This window comes from Rhineura floridana, chromosome 2, assembly GCF_030035675.1.
Source record: "Rhineura floridana isolate rRhiFlo1 chromosome 2, rRhiFlo1.hap2, whole genome shotgun sequence".
NCBI classification, from domain to species: domain Eukaryota; kingdom Metazoa; phylum Chordata; class Lepidosauria; order Squamata; family Rhineuridae; genus Rhineura; species Rhineura floridana.
This window is the reverse complement of record NC_084481.1, coordinates 73,811,732-73,824,378: the sequence shown is the minus strand read 5'-3', so window position 1 is coordinate 73,824,378 and position 12,647 is coordinate 73,811,732. Positions and strand designations below refer to the sequence as shown.

The following is a 12,647-nucleotide window of genomic DNA, read 5'->3' as shown; positions in this document are numbered from 1 at the left end:
TTTTAGTTTTACAGCACCTTCGATTTTGTTTATTATTATGTTGATATAAAAGTAAATAAATAAATAAAAATATGCTAATGCTTGTTAATTGCTTATAACAGTGGAATGAAGCACGAAAGATCCTCTTGATCTGCTCTGCTCTGCACATTTTGTTTGTTCTATAATGTAAAAATGTGGCTAAAATTCATGTTTCTGATAAGAGCTGGCAATAAAACTTGTTTCTCTACTTTTGAGTTTTTAAAAGTTCACACAGTAAGGAACCACCAAATCTTGCTACGCTTGTGGCATCCCACAGCTACATCCACACAAACAAAGTAATAAAAAGGATAAAAATGCTGCTACATAGCTATGACTCCTTGAGTGTAACAATAATGAGGAATTTTCCATTGTAAAAATAAGCCATATCTGTTCTTCTAATTTTGCACAGTAACCACACATGAAAGAGACCAGAACAATCCTTAAAAGCTGGATTCAAACTGAAAAACTCCAGGTGAAAGGTTTTATATCTCTCTTTCAGTCATAGCATGAGTAACAATCCTGCAGCTACTTAAAAATCCAAATAACATGAAGAACAAAATGAGGTAAAATGCTCATAAAATGTAGCTCAATGCCAGCTTTTTATTTTGGCGGATTGGGAAGAGCTGTTTTTAACCATTCTCTTCAAAAGACCTAACACTACAATAGCTGAGTGTTCACATCCATCCAATTAAACCTACAGGAATTTGTCTTTTCAGGGGCAAACTCTTTGAAACCACCAGCTCCAAGCTGGCTGTCCAGATATAGTGAACAAAAAATGTTGAAGTGGTGAGGCACTAATTCTCCATCTAATGCCACTTTTATGACCAATTGCCATAAAGTTAACAGCACATCTAAAAACAGCAATTCATTGAAACGTATTACCACAAACTACACCTTTCATATTTCAGTTAGGGTAACAATATGGCATGTAGTGTTTATAGTAGTGAGGAGTGACAAACCTTTGAATTTGCAGTGTCTGGTCAAACTAATTATATAAGCTGCAACTCCATGGACATTTACCTAGGAGTAAACCCCACTAAACACAGTGGGACTTGCTTCTGCATAAACATGAATAAAAGTGTGCTGTTACAGTAGCCCACTGTAACAATCCTGGTATTGGAAAACCTAGAATATTCCACCAAGTCTGATGTACCTGGAATCAAATACAGAGAACACAGAACAGCTGGGGATGTTGTGTACTACATATCAGTGCCAGCGATGGGAAACCTGTGGGCTTCCAGATATTTTTGGACTACAATTCCCATCATCCCTAACTACTGGCCAATAGGGACGATGGGAGCTGGAATCCAACAGCATCTAGAGCACTGGTTCCCCAACATTTTTCCTCCATGGACTACTTTAAAATTGCTGAAGGTGGGCCATTTAATTATTTTTCTGGCTGTTACAGCACAAAAAATTTAAACTGTAATACAATAAAATACAAAATAAAAAAGCAAAACAAATACAACTAAAAAATATGAGTATTTGATATAATGGATGTGCCATCTCCCGTCTTCAACCACAAATCCACAGACCACCTGAATGAAGCTTGTGGACCACCACAGTTTGGGAGCCCCTGATCTAGAGGTCCATAGGTTCCCCATGCCTGTTTTAGATCATTCTTCACAGAGACCTGATATGAACTGGAAAGTCTGTCCTAGAGAAAATCCTGTCTGGATTTAATATTTTACAAAATGAATCCTGTACTGCTCTAGGTAACTGTACTCTTTTCTTGGCAATATTTTAAAAATCCAAGTGTGTGTGCATGCACACACATACAGATCACAGAATTATTTCTGTAGCCTACTCATTTGCATAATTTGCTTATTACAATTCAGATAATTTTAATACATTAAGGATATATAATATTAATTGTATTCTAACTACCTAGACAGTTCTCTTTTCCCCACTCCTTACTCCTTTATAGTCCCAACAGTATGGCTACAGAAGAATTTAGTTCAGGTACCAATTTTAAGCAAACCAAATGAATTTGTACAACTTGGGCTAACACAAGAATTGGAACATAATTTTTTTTTGGATTTTGCACTTCTGTGAATTTTGTGATAGTTACTGACTGAAACAGATAAGTGTACAAATTTGCATATTTTAGGATAAATATACTTAGAAATGCATACATTTAAATAAAATATGCATTTAAGATACACATGATAAAATAACTTTTTATGTTTTTTAAAATAACAATAACCACCTGCATGTTATTGTGGAAACTAAACTAAACAGCCGTATGAATGAATGCATGTGAATCTGACCTCGGCTGGAAAGAGACTGCTATTTCCATTCCTAGTTAAGTCCTGCAAGGCGGCAGCCAGGGTTAGGATTGCATCCAAAACCTCTGAGAGTATAATATTGCCTGCCCTATACTTTCACTACTGACAAAAGATTTGGCCATATTTCTGCCAACAGTAGAAGAATGAAGGTTTTTTTTCCGTGAGAGACTATCTTCAGTGCCCTCTGGTATCTCTTCCCCATTTTGTTGTTCCTAAAAAAAAGAAAAAGTTCCTGGAAATGTCGCTGGGCTAAAACCAATAGACATAAAAAAAGAGATGTTTCCTTTCAATGCTTCTTGCTCTTTTTTTGTACACACATTGAGTATGCAGAAACCAAAAATCACATAAGTTGGAGTTTTGTTTACATGATTTCTGTCAAATTGGCACATTGTTTTGGATCCAGACTAAATCAGGTGCTTTTGGGTCTCACTGAAATCAATGTGAAAAGTAAGTAATGATTTAACTTAGGCTCCACTGATTTCAGTGGAAACTACTGTAAATGCAACTATCTTAGTTTAGATCCAACTCATTGGAATTACAGGTGTCAAGATTTTTGCATCTAAAAAGACATACTCTTGTGTTCCTACCTAAAATGTCACTTAAATCTAACCTGAAAGCTGCATGTACTAGTTTCAGTGAGGATGGCAGCTCGGAAAAGGACATTGCAGCTTCTAAGTTGCAGAATTCCTTCCACACCAAAGTACATCTGGCACCTTCATTATGCAGTTTCCATAGTATGCTGAAGATACACTTCTTTACCTTGGCTTTTGATGTTATACACACACCTATTATCTTTTTTTAAAAAAATTAACTACATTAAATATTAATTTTAAAAATGGCTGTAACTTGCCCTGGGTGAAGGGCAGGCAAGAAATCAGAACGACAATAATAGGGTTCCAACCATGGACCTAGATGGTGCAAAAGCAGGATATAAGTTTTTAAAATAAATGAATAATAAATAATTTACCAACAGTTTTTCACAAATTACCTGTGGTGCGAAATACACTTCACTTTATACAAGTTAGGCTTCACTAGTTGCTGAATAATACTCAGTTAATACCAGTGGTTGCCAAACTTTCTCCCCCCAGAGACCCCTTGAAAATTGCTGAGGGGCTTGGTGGACCACTTAATGATTTCTCTGCCTATTGTAGCAACTGTAATGTGCTGTGCTAGATACTATTTGATTTTGGTTGTATTTTAATTGCTTTTTTATTTCTTATTTTGTATTTTATTGTATTAAAATTTGCATTCCATAGAATTCAAATTGTAATATAATAAAAATACAGTAACAAAAACAATAAAATAAAATTAGAAATCAATATGAATATTTAATACAGACATGCCACAGACCACCTGAATGAAGCTTGTAGACCACTGGTGGTCCAAAGACCACAGTTTGGCACCCCCTGATGTATACAGTGTTTCTCCTTAGTCATATAACTAAAAAAAAGCAGCAGCTAGAAACTCGATACTTGTTGCACCAAATTGTGCTATCCCAATATTGGGGAAAGGGAAGCACTGGATTTATAAAAGGAGTCAATCCATCTTTCTATCCTTGATTTGGAATTAGATGACCATCATTTGGCTTTGAGAATTCTGTGTTGTTTCTACTTAAAGAGGAACTTATCACTATGTTGCTAGATTAGTCGCTGCATTATTGGAATGACACAGAGAACCATTCTTATCCAACTGCTTAAGATGGTTCATGGAATACTTTCCGCCAGATCTGACCTAGCAAAGCAGGTTCTCTATTTGTGACCAAGAAACAGGTTAGCCATATGAAAGGCAAGTCACAAAGTTGATTCTAGTCTCTAATGTGTGCCAACTCCCTTTCTCCCTCTTGCTCCATGGTCATTATCCTTTTACAGTCATAGAACCAAGTCCTGAATTGCTATCTTGCCTCATTATATATTGCACTGATCAGGGCCAATTTAGGAATTAAAGTGGTGGTGGAATCGTTTGTTGTAAATTTCTGCACTAGGTGATTGCAAACAAGTAAACCTAAAGCAATCTGTGTCTTAATGAGAAATAATCTGAACACAGCAATTATCACTCATGCTATTTGTTCTTTAACTACAGAATGTTTAGCCTCCATCATTCCTTAACAAAACTCAATGAACTTCAGAGGATCCAAGCATACGGACTTGGAGCCGACAAAATACTACTTCATTGCCTTCTCGCTGTCACCAGTTTCTTGGGGCCAGTAATAAACTCTTGCTATGATTAGTTTTTAGGAGAGTTCGCAATAGAGTAGATACTTCAGGGCCCGGGGAATTATATACAGGTTTTCTTCATAACACATGCCCAACAGCTAAGAAGTGAACACTTTTCAAATAGATAAAAGTGCACCCTTCTGATGTTACAACAGCATAGTTTTTTTCAAACACAAGTTCTGATGGCACAATTATTTTCAAATGTGTGGAAATGAATTTATTCAGCAAAAATATATACCAATGATAGATCCACGACAAAAATAAAAGGGCCGAATTAAGAATTTAAATCTCTCTATATTCAGCTGCTTGTTCTTGCATTGTTTAGCCATTATGTGGTGTTTTTACTTGCTTCAGAAAGGATTGCTTCAATAGGCTGGGATCCTGAGTTTACTTTTCCTGCTGGGATTGTGACGTGACTGAGTTCCACACATGCAACACTCCCACCAGTGGAAAGGCATTTTTTCCCCTTTCCCTTGCAGCCTCAGGCACAATCCTCCACTGGATCTTGATCCCATTCATGAACAGAATTAGCCCTTCCATTAGTGGAAATCTAATTAGGATCCAAGCCCTAATCTTTTTGCATGGAGAAAAATTTACACTACATTTTCCCTTTGCTCATTTGCAGGCTTGATCATAATTCATGTCAATCTGCTGCATCCATTAAAATTAATTTTTCAGCACATCATATAGACAGGCTAGTAATTAATAATTATTCTTTTCCTAATGATGCACTTTTGTGATTTATGACTGTTTTCTCTTAGATGCCATTCCCATTTGTTTGTTCATAAAGACAAGATTGAATACCCTGTGCATAAACTAATAAAGGCTTTTCAGCACACTCCTGATAAGGGTCTCCTGTAAATGGACCCATTTATCTCTCCCTTCCCCAACTTTCTCAGGTTGTGTGCAAGTGCATACAGAAGTCTGCAAGTTAATTTCTTTTAAAACATCTGCTTTGATGGAAGCGGCTATCTGAACTTATAAATTACCTATTCTTTTCCCTGTAGATATAATTCCTTACCTCCTTTCAAATTATATTGTGTTTAGCTCAGAGTGTTGAACTAATCCACTTTTTAATATAGAGATGCAGAAACCCCACTGAGATAACAGTGGGAGCCCAAGCATGTATGGACAGTGTTTTCTAATAAAGTATTGTCTTTCTTATAAAATGTAAGTTCTAAAATGCAAGAAAAGCCCTGTTGGATCTGGCCACAGACCTGTATAGTCCATCATCCTGTTTCCTGGAGTGGCTACCTCTGGGAACCCCACAAGCAAGACATGAGGGCAACAGCACTCTCCCACTGTTGTTCCCTGACAATTGTTGTGTAAAGGTATAACACCTCTGATATTGGACATGGAATACTGCCATCCTGATTAGGAGCCTTATCCTCCATTAATTGTCTAGTCTTTTTAGAGCAGTCTAATTTGGTGGCCATCATCACATCTTGCGGAAATTAATTCCTGTGTGAAGAAAATGCTTTTGTCTGTCCTGAATCTCCCATCTGTCAGTTTCATTAGATGACCCCAGATTCCAGTAGTATATGAGAAAAACTTTGCTCTCTCCCTCTCCTCACTATGAATAACTTTAGACACCTCCATCATGCCCCCCTGTACTCACCTTTTAAATAAACTAAATAGCTCCAAACTTTGTAACCTTTTCTCATAGAGGGTGCTTCACCTCACTGATAACTTTGGTTGCCCTTTCCCCATATTTTCAATATCTACAATATGGAGAAGAGCTACAGCTGAGCATTAGACCATATGCTTTGCATTCTCCCTGATGTCTTCAGGTGGGGTTAGGAAAAACTCTGACATGAAACCCTGGAAAGCCACTGCCAGGCAGTATCAACACTACTGAAAAAGCTGGACCAATGGCCTGACTAAAGGCAGCTTCCCATATTCCCATGTATTGTTTGAGATGTGGCGACTAGAATGATACACAGTATTCCAAAATTAAGCAGACCATAGTTTTGTATAAAGTCATTTTAAGATATTGGCAGTTTATTTTCAACTATTCTCCTAATGATCCTTAACATGGAATTCACCTTTTTTCATTTCTGGCACACAGTCAGTCAATTTTGTTTTCATTTAGCTATCCACTAGAACCCAAAGATTCCTTTCCTGGTCAGCCAGCTCAGACTCCATTAGTATATTTGTGACGCTTTTTTTTTTTTTTGCTCCAGCATGCCTCACTTTGATAGTTATTGCTTCTAGTACCTATTTAGTAGTAGTAGTAGTAGTAGTAGTAGTATCTATTAAACTTCTGTCCCACCCAAGCAAGAGACAAAACACTAAAAACATATTTAAACATTTTAAAATCATATTTTAAAAAATCTGTAAAAAAAACCTTTAAAAAGCAATTCCAGCACAGACACAGACTGGGGATAAGGTCTCTAAGTAAAAGGCTTGTTGAAAGGGGAAGGTCTTCAGTAGATGCCTAGAAGATAACATATGTCATCTATCTAATATTTAAGGGGAGGGAATTCCAAAGTGTCAGTGCCACAACACTAAAGATCTGCTTCCTATGTCATGCAGAATAGACCTCCTGGTGAGATGGTACCTGCAAGAGGCCCTCACCTGCAGAGCACAGTGATCAGCTGGGTATATAAGGGATAAAATGATCTTTCGGGTGTATGGACCCAACCTGTATAGGGTTTTGCACACAAAAATCAGCAACTTGCCAGGGCAATTCTTTAAGCTGCATGTGACATGTTGGTAATTTCCTGTCCCAGTGAGCAGTCATGCCGCTGCATTTTGCACCAGCTGCAGCTTCCAGACCAACTTCAAGGACAGCCCCAAATAGAGCGCATTATAGTAACCCAGCCTGGATTTTACCAGCACATGGACAGGAGGCATTACTCATATAAGGTGACATTTGTAGTTGATGAAACTTTTAATACAAAATTTAAAATTGTGTAAACATTCATTTTATAGAGTTCTTTGTTGCTACATTCTTGTTGAAGATTCTGTTTTCTCTCACCTTTTCTATTCAGATACTTCGATCCATCCTTTTAGGTCCGAACAGTAACCAAAGAGTAGAACAGAGAAATTCCCAGGTACATATAAATAAGACCTACAAGGGCCCTCTAAACATTTTTAAGTGTCTTCTGATGTGCAGACACTTCCTGTTAGAGACAGACAGATAGATAAAATTTAACTATTTTTAAAATACCCTACTCAAGTAGATATCAGGGTGGTGTAGAAAATAAGACAAAAGAGATCACACATCCATAAATAAAACCATAAAATAGAATGAGTGTTGCTTCCTTGCTTTATCAACTATCTTCCCATCATATTTGATATAGTGACTCTCTCAAGGATCACTGTCTGTGATTTTTAACTATTCAAAGGAAGCAGCATTTACAAATACCTTATCCAATGGAATCCAAAGCACATTAGGAGGTGGAGGAAGAATATCATTTATGTACAAAAAACAGCATGATGTTTAATTTGTATGTTTCACCAGAATGGTATAAATTATTGTAGTTTCATTCTACTTAAGAATGAAATGTTTCTAATCACTTTCTAACATGTTGTACACAAATGAAGTAACCTGTCAAACAATCTGTTCTGTCAGGAGGATGCTCCATTCCTCTAAGGGCTGGTTTATGTATTATGGAAAGCACTCTTATTGTGTGTACACTGATGCTTGCTGTGCCTAACACCATAAGGCATGAACAAGACACACACATCTCCACATTATCCTCTTATCAGGGATAAGCAAGTAATTATCTCCAGGATGCTACTGAGGGACCATTGATATTTCCCAGGCATATGATCACTACACAATCATGAGTATTTCAAGATTTGTGTCTTCACAGTTTATAGTGTTTAGCACTACGAGAACACATGCACCATCTGGTGTGGAATCAACCATATGCCATAAGCCAGTGTGGCAAAGTGGTTAGAGTGTTGGACTATGACCTGGGAGAGCAGGTTCAAATCCCCACTAAGCCATGAATCTTACTGAGTGTCCTTGGATCAGTCATTCTCAACCTAACCTACCTCACAGGGTTGTTGTAAGGGTAAAATGAAGAGTCAAGAACCATTTACGCCACCCTGAGCTCCTTGGATGAAAGGCTGTATATAAATGCAATAAATAAATAAATAAAACAGGATATAGCCCAGGGGTGAGAAATGTCAGGTTCAGGAAGCATGTGTGTCCCTCCAGGCTTCTCTATCTACTATAGCTAATGGAACTCTGTCTTCTTTTGTGTCTGGCCACACTGACTCTGTCCCCAATGAGCACTGGCATGCAGCTCCTCGAAGGCACATCCTACAGTCCACAGGATTGAATCTTCCCACTCAACAGCCAGTGAGTGGGAGGGTTCAATCCTGCAAGGTGCTGCTTCCCCAGCATGTTCCCTGGAGGGAACACGCTGACAAAGCAGACCCCACAGCCTTCCCACCGGATGCTCTGTCTGACAGCCCTGGATCGCTCCAGGCAGCTTGACCCAGGGATGTCTTGACCAGATTTGGCCAAAGCCTAGATACCTCCAAAGCAGCCCAATTTGGTACACAGTCCTAATACGTAGTAATGGACTATGTTAAAGGTATGTCTTGAGGGCAAACATCATCAAGATTGATGGGCAGATACATGAATGAGAGTATGGCTCAATGAATGTTGCAGGTAAATGGTTGCTTACATAATATGCCTAATACATACGTAGGTTAGATTACTGCAACATTTCCAGTCTATAAGATCCAGCTTTGGAGACAGTGTGGTACTTGGCGTGGTGTTATTCCATGCGGAGTCACTGAAGAGTAGATTAGGCATGTTTTCTTTATGTTATTTTTATTAATCATTTATAAGCCTTCATGTGCCAAATGGTATACAGAAGCATTTTTATGTACCATTCTTCATGCATAACAAAGTTACCATAAGAACATAAGAAGAGCCTGCTGGATCAGGCCAGTGGCCCATCTAGTCAGCATCCTGTTCTCACAGTGGCCAACCAGGTGCCTGGGGGAAGCGCGCAAGCAGGACCCGAGTGCAAGAACACTCTCCCCTCCTGAGGCTTCCGGCAACTGGTTTTCAGAAGCATGCTGCCTCTGACTAGGGTGGCACAGCACAGCCATCACGGCTAGTAGCCATTGATAGCCCTGTCCTCCATGAATTTGTCTAATCTTCTTTTAAAGCCGTCCAAGCTGGTGGCCATTACTGCATCTTGTGGGAGCAAATTCCATAGTTTAACTATGCGCTGAGTAAAGAAGTACTTCCTTTTGTCTGTCCTGAATCTTCCAACATTCAGCTTCTTTGAATGTCCACGAGTTCTAGTATTATGAGAGAGGGAGAAGAACTTTTCTCTATCCACTTTCTCAATGCCATGCATAATTTTATACACTTCTATCATGTCTCCTCTGACCCGCCTTTTCTCTAAACTAAAAAGCCCCAAATGCTGCAACCTTTCCTCGTAAGGGAGTCGCTCCATCCCCTTGATCATTCTGGTTGCCCTCTTCTGAACCTTTTCCAACTCTATAATATCCTTTTTGAGATGAGGCGACCAGAACTGTACACAGTATTCCAAATGCGGCCGCATCATAGATTTATACAACGGCATTATGATATCGGCTGTTTTATTTTCAATACCTTTCCTAATTATCGCTAGCATGGAATTTGCCTTTTTCACAGCTGCCGCACACTGGGTCGACATTTTCATCATGCTGTCCACTACAACCCGAGGTCTCTCTCCTGATCGGTCACCGCCAGTTCAGACCCCATGAGCGTATATGTGAAATTAAGATTTTTTGCTCCAATATGCATAATTTTACACTTGTTTATATTGAATTGCATTTGCCATTTTTCCGCCCATTCACTCAGTTTGGAGAGATCTTTTTGGAGCTCTTCGCAATCCCTTTTTGTTTTAACAACCCTGAACAATTTAGTGTCGTCAGCAAACTTGGCCACTTCACTGCTCACTCCTAATTCTAGGTCATTAATAAACAAATTGAAAAGTACAGGTCCCAATACCGATCCTTGAGGGACTCCACTTTCTACAGCCCTCCATTGGGAGAACTGTCCGTTTATTCCTACTCTCTGCTTTCTGCTTCTTAACCAATTCCTTATCCACAAGAGGACCTCTCCTCTTATTCCATGACTGCTAAGCTTCCTCAGAAGTCTTTGGTGAGGTACCTTGTCAAAAGCTTTTTGAAAGGCTAAATACACTGTGTCCACTGGATCACCTCTATCTATATGCTTGTTGACACTCTCAAAGAATTCTAATAGGTTACTGAGACAGGACTTTCCCTTGCAGAAGCCATGCTGGCTCTGCTTCAGCAAGGCTTGTTCTTCTATGTGCTTAGTTAATCTAGCTTTAATCATACTTTCTACCAGTTTTCCAGGGACAGAAGTTAAGCTAACTGGCCTGTAATTTCCGGGATCCCCTCTGGATCCCTTTTTGAAGATTGGCGTTACATTTGCCATTTTCCAGTCCTCAGGCACGGAGGAGGACCCGAGGGACAAGTTACATATTTTAGTTAGCAGATCAGCAATTTCACATTTGAGTTCTTTGAGAACTCTCGGGTGGATGCCATCCGGGCCCGGTGATTTGTCAGTTTTTATATTGTCCATTAAGCCTAGAACTTCCTCTCTCGTTACCACTATTTGTCTCAGTTCCTCAGAATCCCTTCCTGCAAATGTTAGTTCAGGTTCAGGGATCTGCCCTATATCTTCCACTGTGAAGACAGATGCAAAGAATTCATTTAGCTTCTCTGCAATCTCCTTATCGTTCTTTAGTTCACCTTTGACTCCCTTATCATCCAAGGGTCCAATTGTCTCCCTAGATGGCCTCCTGCTTTGAATGTATTTATAGAATTTTTTGTTGTTGGTTTTTATGTTCTTAGCAATGTGCTCCTCAAATTCTTTTTTAGCATCCCTTATTGTCTTCTTGCATTTCTTTTGCCAGAGTTTGTGTTCTTTTTTATTTTCTTCATTCGGACAAGACTTCCATTTTCTGAAGGAAGACTTTTTGCCTCTAAGAGCTTCCTTGACTTTGCTCGTTAACCATGCTGGCATCTTCTTGGCCCTGGCGGTACCTTTTCTGATCTGCGGTATGCACTCCAGTTGAGCTTCTAATATAGTGTTTTTAAACAACTTCCAAGCATTTTCGAGTGATGTGACCCTCTGGACTTTGTTTTTCAGCTTTCTTTTTACCAATCCCCTCATTTTTGTGAAGTTTCCTCTTTTGAAGTCAAATGTGACCGTGTTGGATTTTCTTGGCAATTGGCCAGTTACATGTATGTTTAATTTAATAGCACTGTGGTCACTGCTCCCAATCGGTTCAACAACACTTACATCTCGCACCAGGTCCCGGTCCCCACTGAGGATTAAGTCCAGGGTTGCCGTCCCTCTGGTCGGTTCCATGACCAACTGGTCTAGGGAATAGTCATTTAGAATATCTAGAAACTTTGCTTCTTTGTCATGACTGGAACACATATGCGGCCAGTCTATGTCCGGGTAGTTGAAGTCACCCATTACTACCACATTTCCTAGTTTGGATGCTTCCTCAATTTCATATCTCATCTCAAGGTCTCCCTGAGCATTTTGATCAGGGGGATGATAGATCGTTCCCAGTATTAAATCCCTCCTGGGGCATGGTATCACCACCCACAACGATTCTGTGGAGGAGTCCGCCTCTTTTGGGGTTTCGAGCTTGCTGGATTCAATGCCTTCTTTCACGTATAGAGCGACTCCGCCACCAATACGTCCTTCCCTGTCCTTCCGATATAGTTTATATCCAGGGATAACCGTATCCCACTGGTTTTCTCCATTCCACCAGGTCTCCGTTATGCTCACTACATCAATGCTTTCCTCTAAGACCAAGCACTCCAGTTCTCCCATCTTGGTTCGGAGGCTCCTAGCATTAGCGTACAGGCACTTGTAAGCAGTGTCTCTCTTCAAGTGTCTTTGGCACTTGTGGTTTGGCCTGTGGTAATTTTGCTCTTCTGAATTGATATCCTGTCCCCCTGCTCTCACAATGCCTACTTCTAGGCCTACCCCTTTTAAAATTTCATCATTTCTTTGGTTTTTATCCCAGGGGGGAGGTTTATTCCGAACCGGACCTTTCTCAGCTCCTGTCGGGTTTCCCCCCTCAGTCAGTTTAAAAGCTGCTCTGCTACCTTTTTAATT

At 39.5% G+C, this 12,647-nt stretch overlaps 1 protein-coding gene across 1 annotated transcript in view; it reads right to left on the bottom strand.

Moving 5' to 3' along the window:
- LYPD1 (LY6/PLAUR domain containing 1) overlaps nucleotides 1-12,647 on the bottom strand; it is a 61,402-nt gene that overhangs the window by 7,142 nt on the left and 41,613 nt on the right. The gene's annotated exons all lie outside the window — the stretch shown is intronic.